Here is a 19763-nt window from a genome sequence, read left to right as displayed (position 1 = left end):
TGGCATTTTGCTACTTGCTGAATCCATTCCAAAGTATTTCATTATTTGGAATTACTAGAAGAACCTCATCACAATATAGTCTTTCCAATAACTCAATCTTGAGGCATGAGTAGAAATTACAGCAAGAAAATGAAGCTATAATGAGTTTTATCCCATATCCCAAACTCAAAATATATGAGCTTTATCCCAGACAGAAAATAACCTAGTGTTATAACAAATCTCTGCTTTAAAAAATAAACAAAGAGGGCTTCCCAGGTGGCTCAGTGGTAAAGAATCCACCTGCCAATGCAGGAGAAATGGGTTCGATTCCTGGTTCAGGAAAATCCCACATGCCACAGAGCAACTATGCCCATGCGCCACAACTACTGAGCTTGTACATTCTACAATCTATACCTGACCATACTCCTTAAAACTGTCAAGGTTATTAAAAACTAGGAATCTAAGAAACTGTCAGAACAAGAGGAGCCTAAGGAAACATGGTAACTAAATATAATGTGTTATTTGGGATAGGATTCTAGAATAGAAAAAGGATATTAGCTAAAACATAAGGAAATCTGAATATATAATGAATTTTAGTTAATAATGTATCAATATCGGTTCATTAAATGTGATAAATGTACCATATTAATGTACTTGTATGAAATGTACCATTACAATGTATCCATAATTAATTATTAATAGATGGAATTGGATACAGGGTATATGGGAACTCTCTGTACTATCTTCTTAATCTTTCTGTAAACCTAAAATTATTCTAAAGCTAGAAGTTTATTTTTTAAAAAGTGGATGTGGCATGGGTCCTTCTTCATAAGAAGTGCTTTATAAAGGTCAACCATTATCATTCACATGATAAATACTAAGTTTTCAGGAATCTCTGTTGTCAAAGAGAAGTCAGATAATTACTATATATTGAATACAATATTGACTGTAATTAACCAGAATAATTCAGAAAGTAAAAGGAACTGCTGACCCAAGGATTAACCAGATTACCAGTCTTCCATTTTGCTTGTGAGTCAATCATAAAGAGTCAAAATCTGAGGTAGAAAAAAGCAAACCATACATGGTTTTCCTTTTACCACACAAAGGAAAAGTGAACAATATTGCCTCCTATATTAAAAACCCTGCATTGCCTTTCAGGGTGATGTCATCCAAACCACTTTTGAAGCCTTGTGCAAAATCTTCTATGCCACTTATATTACAACAGTGAACTCCTGAAGCTCTGGTTCCAAATAGGAAAAGGAGTACGTCAAGGCTGTATATTGTCACCCTGCTTATTTAACTTAGATGCAGAGTACATCATGAGAAACGCTGGGCTGGAAGAAACACAAGCTGGAAACAAGATTGCCGGGAGAAATATCAGTAACCTCAGATATGCAGATGACACCACCCTTATGGCAGAAAGTGAAGAAGAACTAAAGAGCCTCTTGATGAAGGTGAAAGAGGAGAGTGAAAAAGTTGGCTTAAGGCTAAACGTTCAGAAAACTAAGATCATGGCATCTGGTCCCATCACTTCATGGGAAATAGATGGGGAAACAGTGGAAACAGTGTCAGACTTTATTTTTTTGGGCTCCAAAATCACTGCTGATGGTGATTGCAGCCATGAAATTAAAAGATGCTTACTCCTTGGAAGGAAGGTTATGGCCAACCTAGATAGCATATTTAAAAGCAGAGACATTACTTTGCCAACAAAAGTCCGTCTAGTCAAGGCTGTGGTTTTTCCAGTGGTCATGTATGGATGTGAGAGCTGGACTATAAAGAAAGCTGAGTGCCAAAGAATCGATGCTTTTGAACTGTGGTGTTGGAGAAGACTCTTGAGAGTCCCTTGGACTGCAAGGAGATCCAATCAATCCATCCTAAAAGAGATCAATCCTGGGTGTTCATTGGAAGGTCTGATGCCAAAGCTGAAATTCCAATACTTTGGGCACCTCATGTGAAGGGTTGACTCATTGGAAAAGACCCTAATGCTGGGTAGGATTGGGGGCGGGAGGAGAAGGGGATGACAGAGGATGAGATGGTTGGATGGCATCACCGACTCGATGGACATGGGTTTGGGTAGACTCCGGGAGTTGGTGATGGACAGAGAGGCCTGGCGTGCTGCAATTCATGGGGTCGCAAAGAGTCGGACACGACTGAGTGACTGAACTGAACTGAACTGAAGCTCTAAAGACCCTTCAGATACAGCAAGCATTCAATACTATTGAGGTTCAGAGAGGCTCTGGAAAAATATGAGAAGGGGTGAGTAATATGAATAAAAATGATAGGATATTTCATTGCAAGAGTAATTGAATCATCTGCTTTCAGAAATTTTATTCATATGCCATGGCATTCATCTCTTTTCTCATCTTTAAACAGATAGTTTTGAGAAATTCTTGGCTGTTGAAGAAACTTTCAGTTGACCATTTAAAACAGGGCCAAACAACAGGAAGGAAAAGTGCCAAAGTTTAATTTCCATTTCACTTTACAAATGATAAGAGAATCATTCAAACTCCCATAACTCTGAGTGAACCACACAGACATAACCTCATATCTGAATTCACTAAACTTCAACTACCTTCAAGTATGTTCTCTTCTAGACGTGCTACAGTTGCTGACATATGCATCCATTAACCGTGGTATCTGTTTGGATAAACAAGAAGCTAACAAAATCATGAGGTTCTTTGGATTTAATGGTTTCATTGCCTAACAAGGTTCATCTTGTTTTAAAATTTTGTGTACTAACCAAAACAACTGTCTAATTTTTTTAAATAATTACTAAATTCACATATCAAAGATGAAGCTTTAGAGTATACAAGGACTTGGTTTTAATATTCCAGAAAGAAATGTGTCAACAAATAAGTCCCTCTGAATCTCCTTCTCATCATGATGCACACATACAGTATGTGTGTATACAATGGTTACTCTAGCCAATAAAATGCCAAGATCAGCCTGAATTATGAAGCTGGGCAAGTTAGTCATGGGAAGGCCATATTTGTCAGCACACAGGTCCCATTCTTAAAAGCATTTGTTTTAAACATGATGTCAACAAATGGTCTCTGAAGTGTCAATTTATACTAGATTAAAGCATATTACAACTCCCTTCAGGAAGATTTGCATTTTGATAGCACTGTCTAAATATTAAGAAAATAATTCATAAAATTGAAAGGTACACCGCTCTAATCTCTCTAATGGTATAATTTTAGATTATGTCAGGTGATGGAGATAGTTCAGTTGAGTTCAGTAGCTCAGTCATGTCCAACTCTTTGTGACCCCAGGGACTGCAGCACTCCAGGCTTCCCTGTCCATCACCAACTCCCGGAGCCTACTCAAACTCATGTGCATTGAGTAGGTGATGCCATCCAACCATCTCATCCTCTGCCATCCCCTTCTCCTTCTGCCTTCAATCTTTCCCAGCAGCAGGGTCTTCTCAAATGAGTCAGTTCTTCGCATCAGGTGGCCAAAGTATTGGCATTTCAGATTCGGCATCAGTCCTTCCAATGAATATTCAGGACTGATCTGCTTTAGGATGGACTGGTTGGATCTCCTTGCTGTCCAAGGGACTCTCAAGAGTCTTCTCCAACACCAGAGTTCAAAAGCATCAATTCTTCGGCACTCAGCTTTCTTTATATTCCAACTCTCACATCCATACATGACTACTGGAAAAATCATAGCCTTGACTAGACAGACCTTTATTGACAAAGTAATGTCTCTGCTTTTTAATAAGCTGTCAGGTTTGGTCATAACTTTTCTTCCAAGGAGCAAGCATTTTTTAATTTCATGGCTGCAGTCACCAACTGCAGTGATTTTGAAGCCCAAAAAAATAAAGTATGACACTGTTTCCATTGTTTCCACATCTATTTGCCATGAAGTAATGGGACCGGATGCCATGATCTTAGTTTTCCGAATGTTGAGTTTTAAGCCAACTTTTTCACTCTTTCATTTCATTTCATTAAGAGGCTCTTTAGTTCTTCTTCACTTTCTACCATAAGGGTGGTGTCATGTGCATATATGAGGTTATTGATATTTCTTCCAGCAATCGTGATTCCAGCTTGTGCTTCCTCCAGCCCAGCATTTCTCATAATGTACTCTGCATTTAAGTTAAATAAGCAGGGTGACAATATACAGCCTTGATGTACTCCTTTTCCAATTTGGAACTGGTCTGTTGTTCCATGTCCAGTTCTAACTGTTGCTTCTTGACCTGCATACAAATTTTTCAGGAGGCAGGTCAGGTTGATATTCACATCTCTTTAAGAATTTTCCACAGTTTGCTGTGATCCACACAGTCAAAGGCTTTGGTGTGGTCAATAAAGCAGAAATAGATGCTTTTCTGGAACTCTCTTGCTTTTTCGATGATCCAAAAGATGTTGGCAAATTGATCTCTGGTTCCTCTGCCTTTTTATAAAATTTATTTATTTATCCATTTTTTTACTTTACAATATTGTATTGGTTTTGCCATACATTGACATGAATCCGCCATGGGTGTACATGTGCTCCCCTTCCAGAACTTCCCCCCACACCTCCTTTCCCATCCCATCCCTCTGGGTCATCCCGGTGCACCAGCCCCAAGCCCCCTGTATCATGCATCGAACCTGGACTGGCGATTTGTTTCACATATGATAGTTTGCATGCTTCAATCCCATTCTCCCATATGCCTTTTCTAAATCCAGTTTGAACATCTGGAAGTTCACGTTTCACATACTGTTGAAGCCTGGATTGGAGAATTTTGGCAAATACTTTGCCAGTGTGTGAGATGAGTGCAATTGTGCAGTAGTTTGAGCATTCTTTGGCATTGCCTTTCTTTGGGATTGGAATGAAAACTGACCTTTTCCAGTCCACTGGACACTGCTGAGTTTTCCAAATTTGCTGGCACATTGAGTGTGGCACTTTCACAGCATCATCTTTCAGGATTTGAAATAGCTCAACTGGAATTCCATCACCTCCACTAGCTTTGTTCATAGTCATGCTTCCTAAGGCCCATTGCCTTCTCATTCAAGGATGTCTGGCTCTAGGTGAGTGATCACACCATCGTGACTATCTGGGTCATGAAGATCTTTTTTGTATAGGTTTTCTGTGTATTCTTGCCACCTCTTCTTAATATCTTCTGCTTCTGTTAGGTCCATACAATTTCTGTCCTTTATTGTGCCCATCTTTGCATGAAAATTTCCCTTGGTATCTCTCATTTTCTTGAAAGGATCGCTAGTCTTTCCCATTCTATTGTTTTCCTCTATTTCTTTGCACTGATCGCTGAGGAAGGCTTTCTTATCTCTCCTTGCTATTCTTTGAAACTCTGCATTCAAATGGGTATATCTTTCCTTTTCTCCTTTGCCTTTCACTTCTCTTCTTTCCATAGCAGTTTCATAGCTGTAAGGCCTCCTCAGACAACCATTTTGCCTTTTTGCATTTCTTTTTCTTTGGGATGGTCTTGATCACTGACTCCTGTACAATATCACGAACCTCCATTCATAGTTCTTCAGGCACACTGTTTATCAGACTAATCCCTTGAATCTATTTGTCACTTTCACTGTGTAGTCATAAGGGATTTTATTTAGGTCATACCTGAATGGACTAGTGGTTTTCCCTACTTTCTTCAATTTAAGTCTGAATTTGGCAATAAGGAGTTCATGATCTGAGCCACAGTCAGCTCCCGGTCTTGTTTTTGCTGACTGTATAGAGCTTCTCCATCTTTGGCTACAAAAATATAAGCAATCTGATTTTGGTATTGAGCATCTGGTGATGTCCATGTGTAGAGTCTTCTCTTGTGTTGTTGGAAGAGGGTGTTTGCTATGATGAGTGCATTTTCTTGGCAAAACTCTATTAGCCTCTGCCCTGCTTCATTCTGTACTCCAAGGCCAAATTTGCCCATTACTCCAGGTATTTCTTGACTTCCTACTTTAGCATTCCAGTCCCCTATAATGAAAAGGACATCTTTTTTGGGTGTTAGTTCTAGAAGGTCTTGTAGGTCTTCATAGAACTGTTCAGCTTCTTCAGCATTATTGGTTGGGGCATAGACTTGGATTACTGTGATATTGAATGGTTTGCCTTGGAAATGAACAGAGATCATTCTGTCATTTTTGATGGCATCCATGTACTGCATTTTGGACTCTTTTGTTGACTATTAAGGCTACCCCATTTCTTCTGAGGGATTCTTGCCCACCATAGTAGATATAACAGTCATCTGAGTTAATTCGCCCATTCCAGTCCATTTTAGTTTACTGATTCCTAAAATGTCGACGTTCACTCTTGCCATCTCCTGTTTGACCACTTCCAATTTGCCTTGATTCATGGACTTAACATTCCTGGTTCCTATGCAATATTGCTCTTTACAGCATCAGACCTTGCTTCTATCACCAGTCACATCACAACTCGGTGTTGTTTTTGCTTTGGCTCCACCCCTTCATTCTTTCTAGAGTTATTCTCCACTGATCTCCAGTAGCATATTGGGCCCCTACCGACCTGAGGATTTCATCTTCAGTGTCCTATATGTTTGCCTTTTCATACTGTTCATGGAGTTCTCAAGGCAAGAATACTGAAGTGGTTTGCCATTCCCTTCCCCAGTGGACCACATTTTGTCAGAACTCTCCACCATGACCCATCCGTCTTGGGTGGTCCTACATGGCATGGCTCATAGTTTCACTGAGTTAGACAAGGCTGTGGTCCATGTGATCAAATTGTTTAGTTTTCTGTGATTGTTGTTTTCAGTCTGTCTGCCCTCTGATGGAGAAGGATAAGAGACTTATGGAAGCTTCCTGATGGGACAGACTGACTGAGGGAGAAACTGGGTCTTGTTCTGATGGGCGGGGCCATGCTCAGTAAATTGTTAATCCAATTTTCTGTTGAGAAAAGGAAAAATACTTAGAAAGGGTTTTGTTTAAAACCCTTTGAATCACAGCAGATAGGCAGCTTTCTATTCTATTTCTCCCAATTATTTCTCTCTTTACATGTCCTTCTGCTACATGAAACATGAAATACGTGACTTCATCTACACTATGTTTATTTTACAGAGTTTTAACAATACTGAATAATAATTGACAATTTCAGAATAAAGTTCACATATAATCCTATGTTAGGCATAGTTTGTGCAAGTGTTTTTACATGGTAATTGGTAAATTTACTTTTGTGTTTTACTCTTGCCAGTGTACTCACTCATTCAATAAATATTGTTGAATGTCTACTGTTGGTCAGGCATCATTCTATATATTGGAATACATCACTGAATAAAACAAACAAAATTCCTAATTGCATGGAGCTTGCATTCTATTGAGGGAGAGAAAAATATAAGCAATAAACTTAATACCTAAGAAATTACATATATATTTAAAAAAATAATGAAGCCTGGTAAGAAGGGTTTTCAGGGACAATTGAGATGGTGTTGGTTTAGTCACTAAGTCATGTCCGACTCTTGAGACCCCATGGATGGTAGCCCGCCAGGCTCCTCTGTCCATAGGATCTTCCAGGCAAGAATACTGGAGTGGATCGCCATTTCCTTCTCCAGGGGGTCTTCCTGACCCAGGAATCGAACCCAGGTCTCCTGCATTGCAGGCAGATTCTTTACAAACTGAGCTATGAGGGAAACCCTGCTGACAATTGAGGAGGAGGATAAAATTTAAAATAATATATCTAGGGAGTCATCGTTCAAAAGTGACATTAGAGAGGACTTGCGGGAGGTGAGTTAGACATGTGGATACTTAGGGAAGGCAACTTCCAGACAGAGTAAATAATTGGTGCAAAGGACTCCTTAGTTGGGGCCAATGGCCCCCATTTGGTGCCTATGTCCCCTTAGGGCCATGTCTGAAGAACAGTAGAGAGGCCAGTGTGACTGAGGCAGAGTGAGTGACAGAGAGGGAACAAAATGATGATGTCCAAGAAATACTGAAGGTGAAAAAATGTAAGGCCTTGTAAGTTATCATAAGGGCTTTGGCTTAACACTTTGTGATGTTGGACAAGTGTTTAATCATTATATGGCTCAATTTAATCTGTGAAAGGAGGAACAACCAATCCAGAAGAGAAATATATCTAATAAATCAATAATGGAAAGGAAATGAAAAAATAAAAGCAATATCAAATAAAGCCAAATAAAAGGAAAATGGAACAAAAAAGATGGAACAAAGAGAAAACAAATAGTAAGACAGTACATTTAAATTCAACCACAGAGTCGATATATGTATATGTAGAGCTGATTCACCTAGATGTACATCTGAAACTAACATAACATTGCAAATCAACTATACTACAAAAAAGTTTTAAAAACACAAACAATATGGAAAGATAATTACATTAATTATAGATAATCTAAACCCTTCAATTAAAGAGCAGATTGTCAGATGAATAAAATACCAAGACACAACTATGTATAAGAATCACACTTTGAATATAAACTACAGAGTGGTTAAAAGTAAAAGAGTGGAGAAGTTTTATCATGCTAAATTCAATTTTAAAAACTTGGAGTGTTGTATCAATATCAGAGAAGTAGATTTTCAGAGTAGAAATTAGGGCAAATACAGTTAGGATTATCATGTTTTATTGATGTATTGAACCCTTTTGTCTAACGACCACACTCATTCTCTTTTTTAAAAAAATATTTATTTATTTGGCTGCACCAGGTCTTAGTTGGGGCATGTGGGATCTAGTTCCCTCACAGGGATCGAACACGGGTCCCCTGCATTGGGAGCAGGGAGTCTTAGTCACTGGACCACCAGGGAAGTCCCACATACCCATTCTTGATAAACAAAAAGTGTTCAGCAAATTAAAAATAGAAAATGACTCCTTCAATTTGTTAAAAGACATGCTTGAAAAAACTCACATCTAGCATCATACCTGTTGGTGAAAGATCTTGTAAAATCAAGAACAAGGAAAGGATTTCTCCCCTCACTGATTCTATTCATACTATACTAAGGTCCTTACTGATAAGAAAAGAAGAAAAAAAGAAAAGGTAGTTTAGAAATAAAACTTTCTTTGCAGAAAATATAACCATCTATATAAAATATTTTAGTCAATATAAATTTTATTTATGTATACTAGAAATAAAACAATTGGAAATTTCAATTTAAAATATTTATAATATTAGAAAAATGTAAAATACTTAGGGATAAATTTTATAAAAGGTATATAGAACTGTATGGTGAAAACTACAAAATATTGCTGAAAAAAGTCAACAATTACTAAGTGTGAAGATAACTCATTCTTAAGATTATAAGACTCAGATATATAACATGTCAGTATGTTAATTCTCCCCAAACTGAGGTATATATTCAGTGTAGTTCAATTCAAATTCCAGTAAGAACTCTCATAAATTACTAGTAGAAATGCAAAATGGTACAGCCACATTGAAAGACAATTTGGCAGTTTCTTATAAAGTTAAATGTAGACTTACTATATGACTCAGCAATTATATTCCTAGATATTTACATGTGAATTGAAAATTATATTCACACAGAAGTGTGTACCAGCTTTGCTTATAATTGCCAAATGCTGGAAGTAACCAACTCAGTAATAAACAATTCAATTTCAAAATATTAACTGTCAAAAAAAGGACAAAATTTACCCAAATATATGTATGAATGCCAAATAAGTACATGGAAACATACTCAATATCGTTAGTCATTAGGGAAATGCAAACTAAAGCCATAATAAGATACCAATACACACCTAGTAGAGAAGCTAAAATTTCAGATACTAACACTCACTGTTAAATTTGGCAACAAAGTCACATACGTGGCTGGTAGAAATGCAAAATGATTAGCTACTTCAGAAAACAGCAGTTTCTTAATATCATCTGAACATTTTCTACAAAGATTTGTACAGATATATGTTTTCATTTCTCTTGGGTAAATTCATAGGAACGGAATAATCCAGGGGACTTTCTTTTTTAAAAATAATATATATTTTAATATTATTTAAATTTATTTATTATATAAATAAATAAATATTTTTTATTTATTATTTTTGGCTGTGCTAGGCATTTGTTGCTGCACAGGCATTTCTCTAGTGTGGCAAGCACAGGCTACTCTCTAGTTGTGGCTCTTGGGCTCAGTAGTTACAGTTCCTGGACTCTGGAGTACAGCCTCAACAGTTGCGGCACAGGGGCTTAGTTGCTCTGCGGCATGTGGATCTTCCCAGACCAGGGACTAAACCCTTGTTTCCTGCATTGGCAGGAGGATTATTTACCACTGAACCACCAGGGAAACCCAGAGGACTTTCTAAGTAGTGGGTAATGAACTACATTGGGCTTCCCAGGTGGCTCAGTGGTAAAGAATCCACCTGCCAAACAGGAGATGCAGGTTCAAACTCTGGGTAGGGAAGACCCCCTAGAGAAGGAAATGGCAACTCACTCCAGTATTCTTACTTGGGAAATCCCATGGATAGAGGAGCCTGGCAAGCCTCAGCCTACAGGATCACAAAGAATCAGACTCTGGGTAGGGAAGACCCCCTAGAGAAGGAAATGGCAACTCACTCCAGTATTCTTGCCTGGGAAATCCCATGGATAGAGGAGCCTGGCAAGCTACAGCCTACAGGATCACAAAGAATCAGACTCAAGTTAGCAACTAAACAGCAGCAGCAATGAACCACATGGTAGTGCTAAGAAGAAGGATACTTCCCCATAATTTTCGAGTGTTAGAAAAGAGGAGAGCTAAACAATGGAAGCAGAAAAGTGAATGGTGTTACCTGCAGCAACAGGAACGGTCAAAGAATTGATGAGGAATGCTAGTAAGGGAACACTCCAGTTCCCTGGCAGCTCAGCTGGTAAAGAACTCACCTGCAATGCAGGAGACCCCAGTTTGACTCCTGGGTTGGGAAAATTCCCTGGAGAAGGGATAGGCTACCCACTCCAGTATTCTTGCCTGGAGAATCCCCATGGACAGAGGAGCCTGGTGGGCAGCAGTCCATGGGGTCACGAAGAGTCAGACACAACTGAGAGACTAAGCACAGCACATAGAAAAGGAACAGCTCTGGAAGTAGGTAAAATAAAAGGTTCTATTCTCTCATACTACAGGGATATGACCCTTGAAAGGGACTGGGAGAAAGAGCTGATTTAGATAACTTGTAGGTCCACAATCTTTCCAAATCTGGGACAATAAGCAATCTATAGTAGAAATGTAAGCACCCACAAAAGATCTGAGAATTTATCCTCCAGATCAGAATGCAGAGCATTCAACACTCTCTGAATTTAATGTGGTTCCAAGAGCTCTAGTTGCTACAGAGAAGCCTTTCTGGGTCTAGCTAGTCCTAGATGCCCAAGGCCACACAAAAGCAGTGAGTTGTGTGATAGGACTAGGCACATGTGGAAAATAGTAACTTAACAGACTAGAGCATAAGGTGTGTGAAGAGGAAAATAAGATCAGAGAAGTAAATTAAGTTCAGGCTCAGAAGGGCCCTGAATGTCCTCCTTATGATTCTAATTCGATTGTATATTTGGTGCTTAATTCTAAAATTTCACAGTTGGAAGAATAGAGGATATTTGGTTAATAAAATATACCACTGCATGGTCAAAACATTATATAGTGAAGATAGCTGTGTCTAATTATTTTGGGGTCTCATATTGCTGCTGGCATTCATTACAGGCTGGTCTTTACTGGAGGGAACCGAAAACTGTGGCTCCATCTTTTATACACACCAGGACCTAGGTTACTAGCTACAAATGACAAAAGAGAAAACTCTGTCCCCTTCATGCCTTTGCTTATACTGCTTCTTTTTTTAAGAATATGTGTCTCTCCATACCCAAATCCTATGATTTAATGGTTAAGGGAAAGGACTTTTGGAGTCAAATTTGTGTATCTGGTAACGTAAGAATTCAGTAAATGTTAGCTGTTTCTATTGATACCCACCCTTTAAGCTCAAATATCAATCTCTTGATAGTTTTCCTTTCATGCCCTGCATCTCTCTTTCTCCCAAGCCATAAGGATTCTTTCTTCCTCCTCAAAATCCATATCACTCTGCCAATGTCTACTTTTTAGTTGGCATTCTAACAATCCATGTACTTTCATTACTCCCCTAGCTAGATGGTGAGCTCCTTGAAAGCACGAGCTTATCTGTCTTGCCTTCACGTCCCTCACTGTGTCTGAGAGGACACCTTACAGTAGGTGTTACAGTAAGCAAGCATTGATGGTAATGTCATAAAAAGGTATCACCTAACTTTTAAAGATATTTCCTACTCTTTGTATAAAAATTGAAATTTGGTAACATATGAAAGCTAACATATGATCATTATAAAAGTGTTTTTGAAAATATCAAGGTACTAATATTTGAAGCTAATCTGCCCTCTTCATACTGAGATAATCAAAAGAAATAATATATAAAGAAATCTGCACATCCATGCAGTATGTGACAGTTATACTGATCCAGAAGAAATGACGAGAAGCCGTTTTGCTTTTGTTTTTCATTTTGTTTTTGCTGAAGAAACATGACATTCATCAGCATAATTTTATGTGAGATAATTTTAAGAATCTCATATTCTTAAAGAAAGCCTTCGTTATTGTTTTTTCTTTATTCTAAATTACAAGAGGAAAAATTTATTACTAATTTCTCAATTATTTCATTATGCCACACTAATAAAAAAAAGTCTTGACATCTCCATTGTGTTTAGAAAATATCATGTAACTTAATAAATAATTTTCACTAAAGTGATTACTTAGTTAAAAAATATAAAATGCAGAAAGAGCTTCGGTTGTATTTTCCTGGAGCCATATAATAAAATAATTATGTAATTAGTAATAAACAGGGTACAAGAATGACAAATGTTTTATTTACAACTTGGCAAATAAAAGCACATCACTTGTGCTTTTTCCAAGCGAACACAATCCTATGGTATATTAATCAAAGGGGCTTTTTTATGCCTCTGGCAGCAGTGTTTTAAAGTAAACCCTTAATATCAGATCCCAATCCCCAGTTTCAATTTGCTTTCAATGGAAAGGACATTAGAGTTTATAAAATACTCCTTGATTACTTTTTTGAAGGCCTGAAATCTTGACATGTCCGTGACTTGCTCGCACTGCATCAATATACAGTGGTTGAAAGAGCAATACCCATCGTGAACATTGCCACATTGACTTATAGAATCATGCCCTTGAGAAAAAGCCAGAGAAAAAAGGAGCACCAGGCAGTGACAAAAATGAAATAGAACTGTCATCCGGCAGTTCTTCATAGTCCGTCAAGGAAACTATTAAAGATGTACAAAGAGCCAGAGAGTGCTTGGGCAAAGGTTGTTAAACCCGCACTTCAAGGGCAGGTCACTGCAGGCTGCTCAAGACTTAGGGAAAAGACCAGCTAGCACTCACGAGGGGGCTCTGGGGCAAAGAAAATGAAGCTTTCTGTCCCAAGGCAGCTGGAGATGAGGAATTTAAAATAAATTGAAAATCAACTCCTAAGTGTACAGTTTTTCTAGTAGCAGATATTATGGAGATTATTTTGGGTCTGGCTAGGAATATTATTAAATGCTATCCTGGTGTCACTTAACCCAGGTTCAAATTATCAGTCTGCCCAGTTTGCAGCACCTTTGCCAAATTATTTAGCTTCCCTGAGCCCCAGTTTCCTCCTTTCCACACATTGAAATGAGACTAGTATGAGACTAGAACTTGTCCTTTACCTCCTTCATCATTTGCACCTGCTCTATTTTTCTTATCCAATGTTCTGCTACTCATTCTGTGCTCCCCTCATTTTATAGTTTCCTAAGTCCTAAATCCATTAGATCAGATTTGCTTCACTGGTCAACTATTAGTTGGTCCAAAAAAAAGTAGCCAGTCATTAGGAGGATCAAGGGGGATTTTCAGGAAACCTCTCCTCCAATCTCCAACAGCCCTCCCCCCCACCCCCGCCACACACACACTGCCCAAATGTCATGCATATCAGCTTTCTGGAGGGAATGGAATTGGACCTGAAGACTTTGTTTATCCCTCCAATTATTCGAATGTCAGAATTTCACCTAGGAAAGGAAGTGCAAATGATGCCACATCCTAAATGAGAACTATCTGGAGGTTAGGCCTTTCCCCTCTCTTCATATCATTGAACATTCATCCTTATCACTCAAAAATAGAATTGTGGAAATTACCTAAAAATGGAATAGGATCAAATATCACATTGTATAAAACATTGCTGACAAAATTACCTTGTCCCTAAATCTCATTATGATTTGGGTTTAAAATTAGTAATAAGACATCTTGAATATGAAAGGCAATAGGAAAGTATAATTCAGCTTATACAAATCAAAATTTAGCTTCAATCACATGTAGAAATTAAATCTCTAAAGTGATTATGGGAATAATGGTAATTCAAATTTTATTATATTTTTGTTGTTCAAAAATCATACTTTTATGATCATTTATCCATTCATTCTAATGGAGTTTTCATCTTCAGCTACACTGCAGTTTAGGGGTCTATTTTGGAGGTATTTCTTTTATAATTCTCATATTTTAAAAGTGTATTATAGACTTTAATAGTGTAAGTATACTGTGGACTTATAGTAATAATGATATTTTCAGTCCCACTAATCTCTCATGCAGATTGGACATATTATTTTATTCTAGGCTTCCCTCATATTTCTTTGGCTAGACCAAATATACACTATTTCAACCCAAAAGATTTTATTTCTCATAACATTAGAAGGTATGTTATAGAATTCAATTTATAAACTTGGCTACAGCCATAACTACAACAAATAATTCCAAAAACATCAGTTACAAAAGCATAATATAAAATGAGTAATTTCCTGCTGAATGGCAAATATAGAAACTTGCTGTAGAAGCCAATTTTTTTGGGCAGATCATCAGGGGTGGTCACCACAATTGTCACTAAATACTTTTAGCAGTGACCCAAAGCTTCTGCATTTAAGAGAATGGCTTCTTACAAAAGAAATTGATTCTGCCCTCTGGAAATTTACTTTTCAAAGGAGATGAGAGACAATAGGCATGGATAGCATTTAATTCACATATTACAGTTTCAGGTTTTTTTTTGGATGGTGGTGCTTTTAAATATGTTCCCTTTTCTTCATTCCCCAGTTAAAGCAAATCTATAAATTATTTCTCTGCTAAAATACAAAGCAGATTATTCCTGACTTGCATTGTGACCAGAAAAGAGGGCCAGGTTCATATAACAAATTAGCAAAACTATAGAGGCATTGTTAATTTCCATGATCACTTAATATTGAAGCTCTGTATTGGTTAACAATCTTACCCAAATCTGCACTATGCTAGAAATTGTATGTATATGGTAATAATCATAACAATGAGGATGAGTAAGAGAAGGAGGAGGAAATCTAATATGTACGGGACAGGTATTCAACATACATCAGTCAGTTTAATCGCTCAGTCGTGTCCAATTCTTTGCGACCCCATGGACTGCAGCACTCCAGGCCTCCCTGTCCATCACCAACTCCCAGAGCTTACTCAAACTCAAGTCCATTGAGTCGGTGATGCCATCCAACCATTTCATCCTCTGTCGTCCCTGTCTCCTCCCGCTTTCAATCTTTCCCAGCATCAGGGTTTCCCAGCATCAGGGTCTTTTCAAATGAGTCAGCTCTTCGCATCAGGTGGCCAAAGTACTGGAGTTTCAGCTTCAGCATCAGTCCTTCCAATGAATATTCAGGACTGATTTCTTTTGGGATGGACTGTGGCAGCAACAGTAGCAACATATATAGCTATATTTAATATTTATAAGAACTCTATGAGAGAGAGACTATTATTTTCCCCTTTTCACAGATGAGGAAGAGGCACAGCCAATAACCTGTGTGAGGTTCTGGTAAGTAGCAGAACCAGGATTTGAACCTGAGCTATTTGACTCCAGAATCTTTGCTCTCAATTCTTACACTTACAACTTGGAGATACAAGAAATACACATATAGGAGAGTTCATGAATATGGTAGCAGAGTAGTGCAGATGGAGTCTAAGATACCAACATTTGACTAGAAGAATCTATTTTCATGTTAATAATATAATAAGGATAGTAACTGTAAAAGTGATTTATAAAAGAAGAGAGTAATGAGAGTTGGCATCATTGCAAGAAAATGTTTAAATAAAGTAGAACCTGAGTATGAGCAAAATCTAGATCAGCTGAATTTGGAGTGCAGGAGTGAGAGATTGTACACAAAACAGTATGAATATGGGCACACGGGTGAAAATTGTACATGTATGTTGCTGGGAAAAGGACAGGTGCAAAAATGCCTGGAATTGTCTCAGTCAATCTCTATTACATTTTAATTTTATCTCAATATTCTATAAGACATACTTATGTTAAAAATTGTTATTTTGTCTGATATTCAAATTTATCTCAACAGCTGGTATTTTTATTTGTTAAATCTGACAACCCTATATAACACTGAAATTTACCTGATTTTTCAAATTGTCTTTCCTCCCCTACCCCCTATGCTAGAATATATGCTCCATTCAACAAGAAACCTCATCAGTCTTATTTCCCCACTCTATCCTCAATATGTAGAATATCACCTTGCATTTATACAGTAGATGCTTGTGAATAAAAGAGGAAAAGGCTATTTACTATTTATTTAATTCCAAAGTTACCAAGTTTGAAAGCAGAGGAACAAAAAGCAGGAAATTTAAGATTGGGTTGGGGCATGGAGGGTATGCTTCCCAGGTGGTGCTAGTGGTAAAGAATCTGCCTGCTGATGCAGGAGACTCAAGAGATGAGGGTTCAATCCCTGGGTCAGGAAGATTCCCTGGAAAGGGATGGCAACCCACTCCAGTATTCTTGCCTGGAGAATCCCATGGACAGAGAAGCCTGGCGGGCTACAGTCCATGGGATAGCAAAGAGTCAGACACAACTGAAGTGACTTAGCATGCATGAAGGATAGGATTCAGAGAGGTGTTAAGGACTAAAAAGAGAGGGAGAGAGGCTCTCTTATACTACTATGGAACCTGACGTAGATGAAAAATGACATGAATAGCAACAGATGTTCTCCTTATAACATTTTTTTTCTTCTTCAAAATACCAAGATGGATTAGAAATGTGCAAAACGAAAGAGTTAAACTAACCCAAATTCTTCTAATTCTCTAACTGCAGAAACAGGGCTGTAACCAATTTTTCTTTTTTCTGGTTTAAAATGAGGAATAATTTTATCCAGACTAGTACTTCCATCTTTCAGTCTATGTAATATAATATTGCAGAGTTGCTCTTAACTAAAAAGTCACATTTCTGTTGGATACACATTTAGGCTATTTAAACAATGGTTCTGGTAGCTGTATTTGGATGTTTCATAACCTAAATTCAACAATGCAGACTTTTCCCCAACTCATTAATTTGAAAAATCAAATTTCTTAAAGTATTTCCCTCATAGTTTTCCTTAATATTTGGCACCTGTCACTCTTCATCTATAGGAGAAGCTAGCATAAGATGGTATGTGATTTAGCACAAAATGGTACATTACACAATTTTAGCTTTATATGTCAACATTTTATGATGTTCAGTAAATGCCATCATGATTTCCAGATGTTTCGCCACCTGAATCAGATTTAAATCATGGTAAAATCTTTGATACAAATGCTTGAGAAATAGAGAGGAGCACATATGTTCGAATATATTATCTCAGGCTAAGCTCAAAACATGCCTTCTCTCCAGCCAGGTCACCAATTTCAAAATTTATTTAAAATATTCTCCCATAGTGGGAAGTGTATCCCACCCTCTCCTGTTAGTGTTAATATAGCAACATTTACCTCCCTTTTCCCTGAGGGCTCTGAAGGAATTAGTAATACTCGATGTCATGAGCACTGCTGGTATACAGAAATGATGACTCAATTAAATCATTACCAATTAATTGTTGGACAACTATTAAATAGTCTGTGCAAGATAAAGTGCTCTGAAGGTTGCAATCCCCACCTTCAATGAGCTCAGAGCTGAGTTGGCAAAATGCCACGTAAATATGATCGGTTGTCTTAGTACAATATTTTAAAAAATACTGATTTAAGAGATACTAAAAGACATACATGTATGCATTTTGACAATAAATTGAGGCACAAAAAGAGTCAGAAATGAAGGGGGAAAACAATGGTAGAAGGAGAAATACGTGGAAAGAAGAGAAATGGTGGAACACATACAATCCCTGCCTTCAGTGTGTTACAGTGTTCATAACCAAATTACAAATTTTGTTGACTTTACTATTTGGTTTATAAATTTAAATGTGCATCTTTGTTTTATTATTGTTTCTGGTCAGTACTACCAAGAACTAGTCTATATACTAAAAAGGTATAACAAAATAAATTATAAAGAATATCAAAACCATCTTTGTATTTTCCTCCTAAATCCAGAAGACTTAGGAATACAGTTGGTGCTTAATACACGTTGAATTTGTTAATTAGTTAACTAAATGGTGAAATATTATTATTACTCAGGTATAAAGCTATGATTTATGATTTATAATTTATGATTTATATATATACATCACATAAAATATCCCAAAGCATATTCTCAGTTCAGTTCAGTCGCTCAGTCGTGTCCAACTCTTTGTGACCCCATGAACTGCAGCACGCCAGGCCTCCCTGTCCATCACCAACTCCCGGAGTCCACCCAAACCCATGTCCATCGAGTCGGTGATGCCATCCAGCCATCTCATCCTCTGTCATCCCCTTCTCCTCCCGCCCCCAATCCTATCCAGCATTAGGGTCTTTTCCAATGAGTCAACTCTTTGCATGAGGTGGCCAAAGTATTGGAGTTTCAGCTTCAATATCAGTCCTTCCAATGAACACCCAGGATTGATCTCTTTTAGGATGGATTGATTGGATCTCCTTGCAGTCCAAGGGACTCTCAAGAGTCTTCTCCAACACCACAGTTCAAAAGCATCAATTCTTCGGCGCTCAGCTTTCTTCACTGTCCAACTCTCACATCCATACATGACCACTGGAAAAACCACAGCCTTGACTAGACGGACTTTTGTTGGCAAAGTAATGTCTCTGCTTTTAAATATGCTATCTAGGTTGGTCATAACCTACCTTCCAAGGAGTAAGTGTCTCTTAATTTCATGGCTGCAGTCACCATCAGCAGTGATTCTGGAGCCCAAAAAAATAAAGTCTGACACTGTTTCCACTGTTTCCCCATCTATTTCCCATGAAGTGATGGGACCAGATGCCATGATCTTAGTTTTCTGAACGTTGAGCTTTAAGCCAACTTTTTCACTCTCCTCTTTCACCTTCATCAAGAGGCTCTTTAGTTCTTCTTCACTTTCTGCCATAAGGGTGGTGTCATCCGCATATCTGAGGTTATTGATATTTCTCCCGGCAATCTTGATTCCAGCCTGTGTTTCTTCCAGCCCAGCTTTTCTCATGATGTACTCTGCATCTAAGTTAAATAAGCAGGGTGACAATATACAGCCTTGACATACTCCTTTTCCTATTTGGAACCAGTCTGTTGTGCCATGTCCAGTTCTAACTGTTGCTTCCTGACCTGCATACAGGTTTCTCAAGAGAAAGGTCAGATGTCTGGTATTCCCATCTCTTTCAGAATTTTCCACAGTTTATTGTGATCCACACAGTCAAAGGCTTTGGCATAGTCAATAAAGCAGAAATAGATGTTTTTCTGGAACTCTCTTGCTTTTTCAATGATCCAGCGGATATTGGCAATTTGATCTCTGGTTCCTCTGCCTTTTCTAAAACCAGCTTGAACATCTGGAAGTTTACAGTTCACATATTGCTGAAGCCTGGCTTGGAGAATTTTGAGCATTACTTTACTAGAATGTGAGATGAGTGCAATTGTGCAGTAGTTTGAGCATTCTTTGGCATTGCCTTTCTTTGGGACTGGAATGACAACTGACCTTTTCCAGTCCTGAGGCCACTGCTGAGTTTTCCAAATTTGTT

General features: G+C 37.9%; 1 long non-coding RNA gene across 5 annotated transcripts in view; it reads right to left on the bottom strand.

The window, feature by feature from the left end:
• LOC145512748 (uncharacterized) overlaps positions 1 to 19763 on the bottom strand; it is a 630718-nt gene that overhangs the window by 207815 nt on the left and 403140 nt on the right. The window lies entirely within an intron of this gene.

Source organism: Giraffa tippelskirchi, chromosome 7 (genome assembly GCF_054371585.1).
Source record: "Giraffa tippelskirchi isolate mGirTip1 chromosome 7, T2T-mGirTip1v1.2.pri, whole genome shotgun sequence".
NCBI lineage: Eukaryota > Metazoa > Chordata > Mammalia > Artiodactyla > Giraffidae > Giraffa > Giraffa tippelskirchi.
The sequence above is the reverse complement of the archived record's forward strand: the minus strand, read 5'-3'. Positions and strand labels throughout refer to the sequence as shown.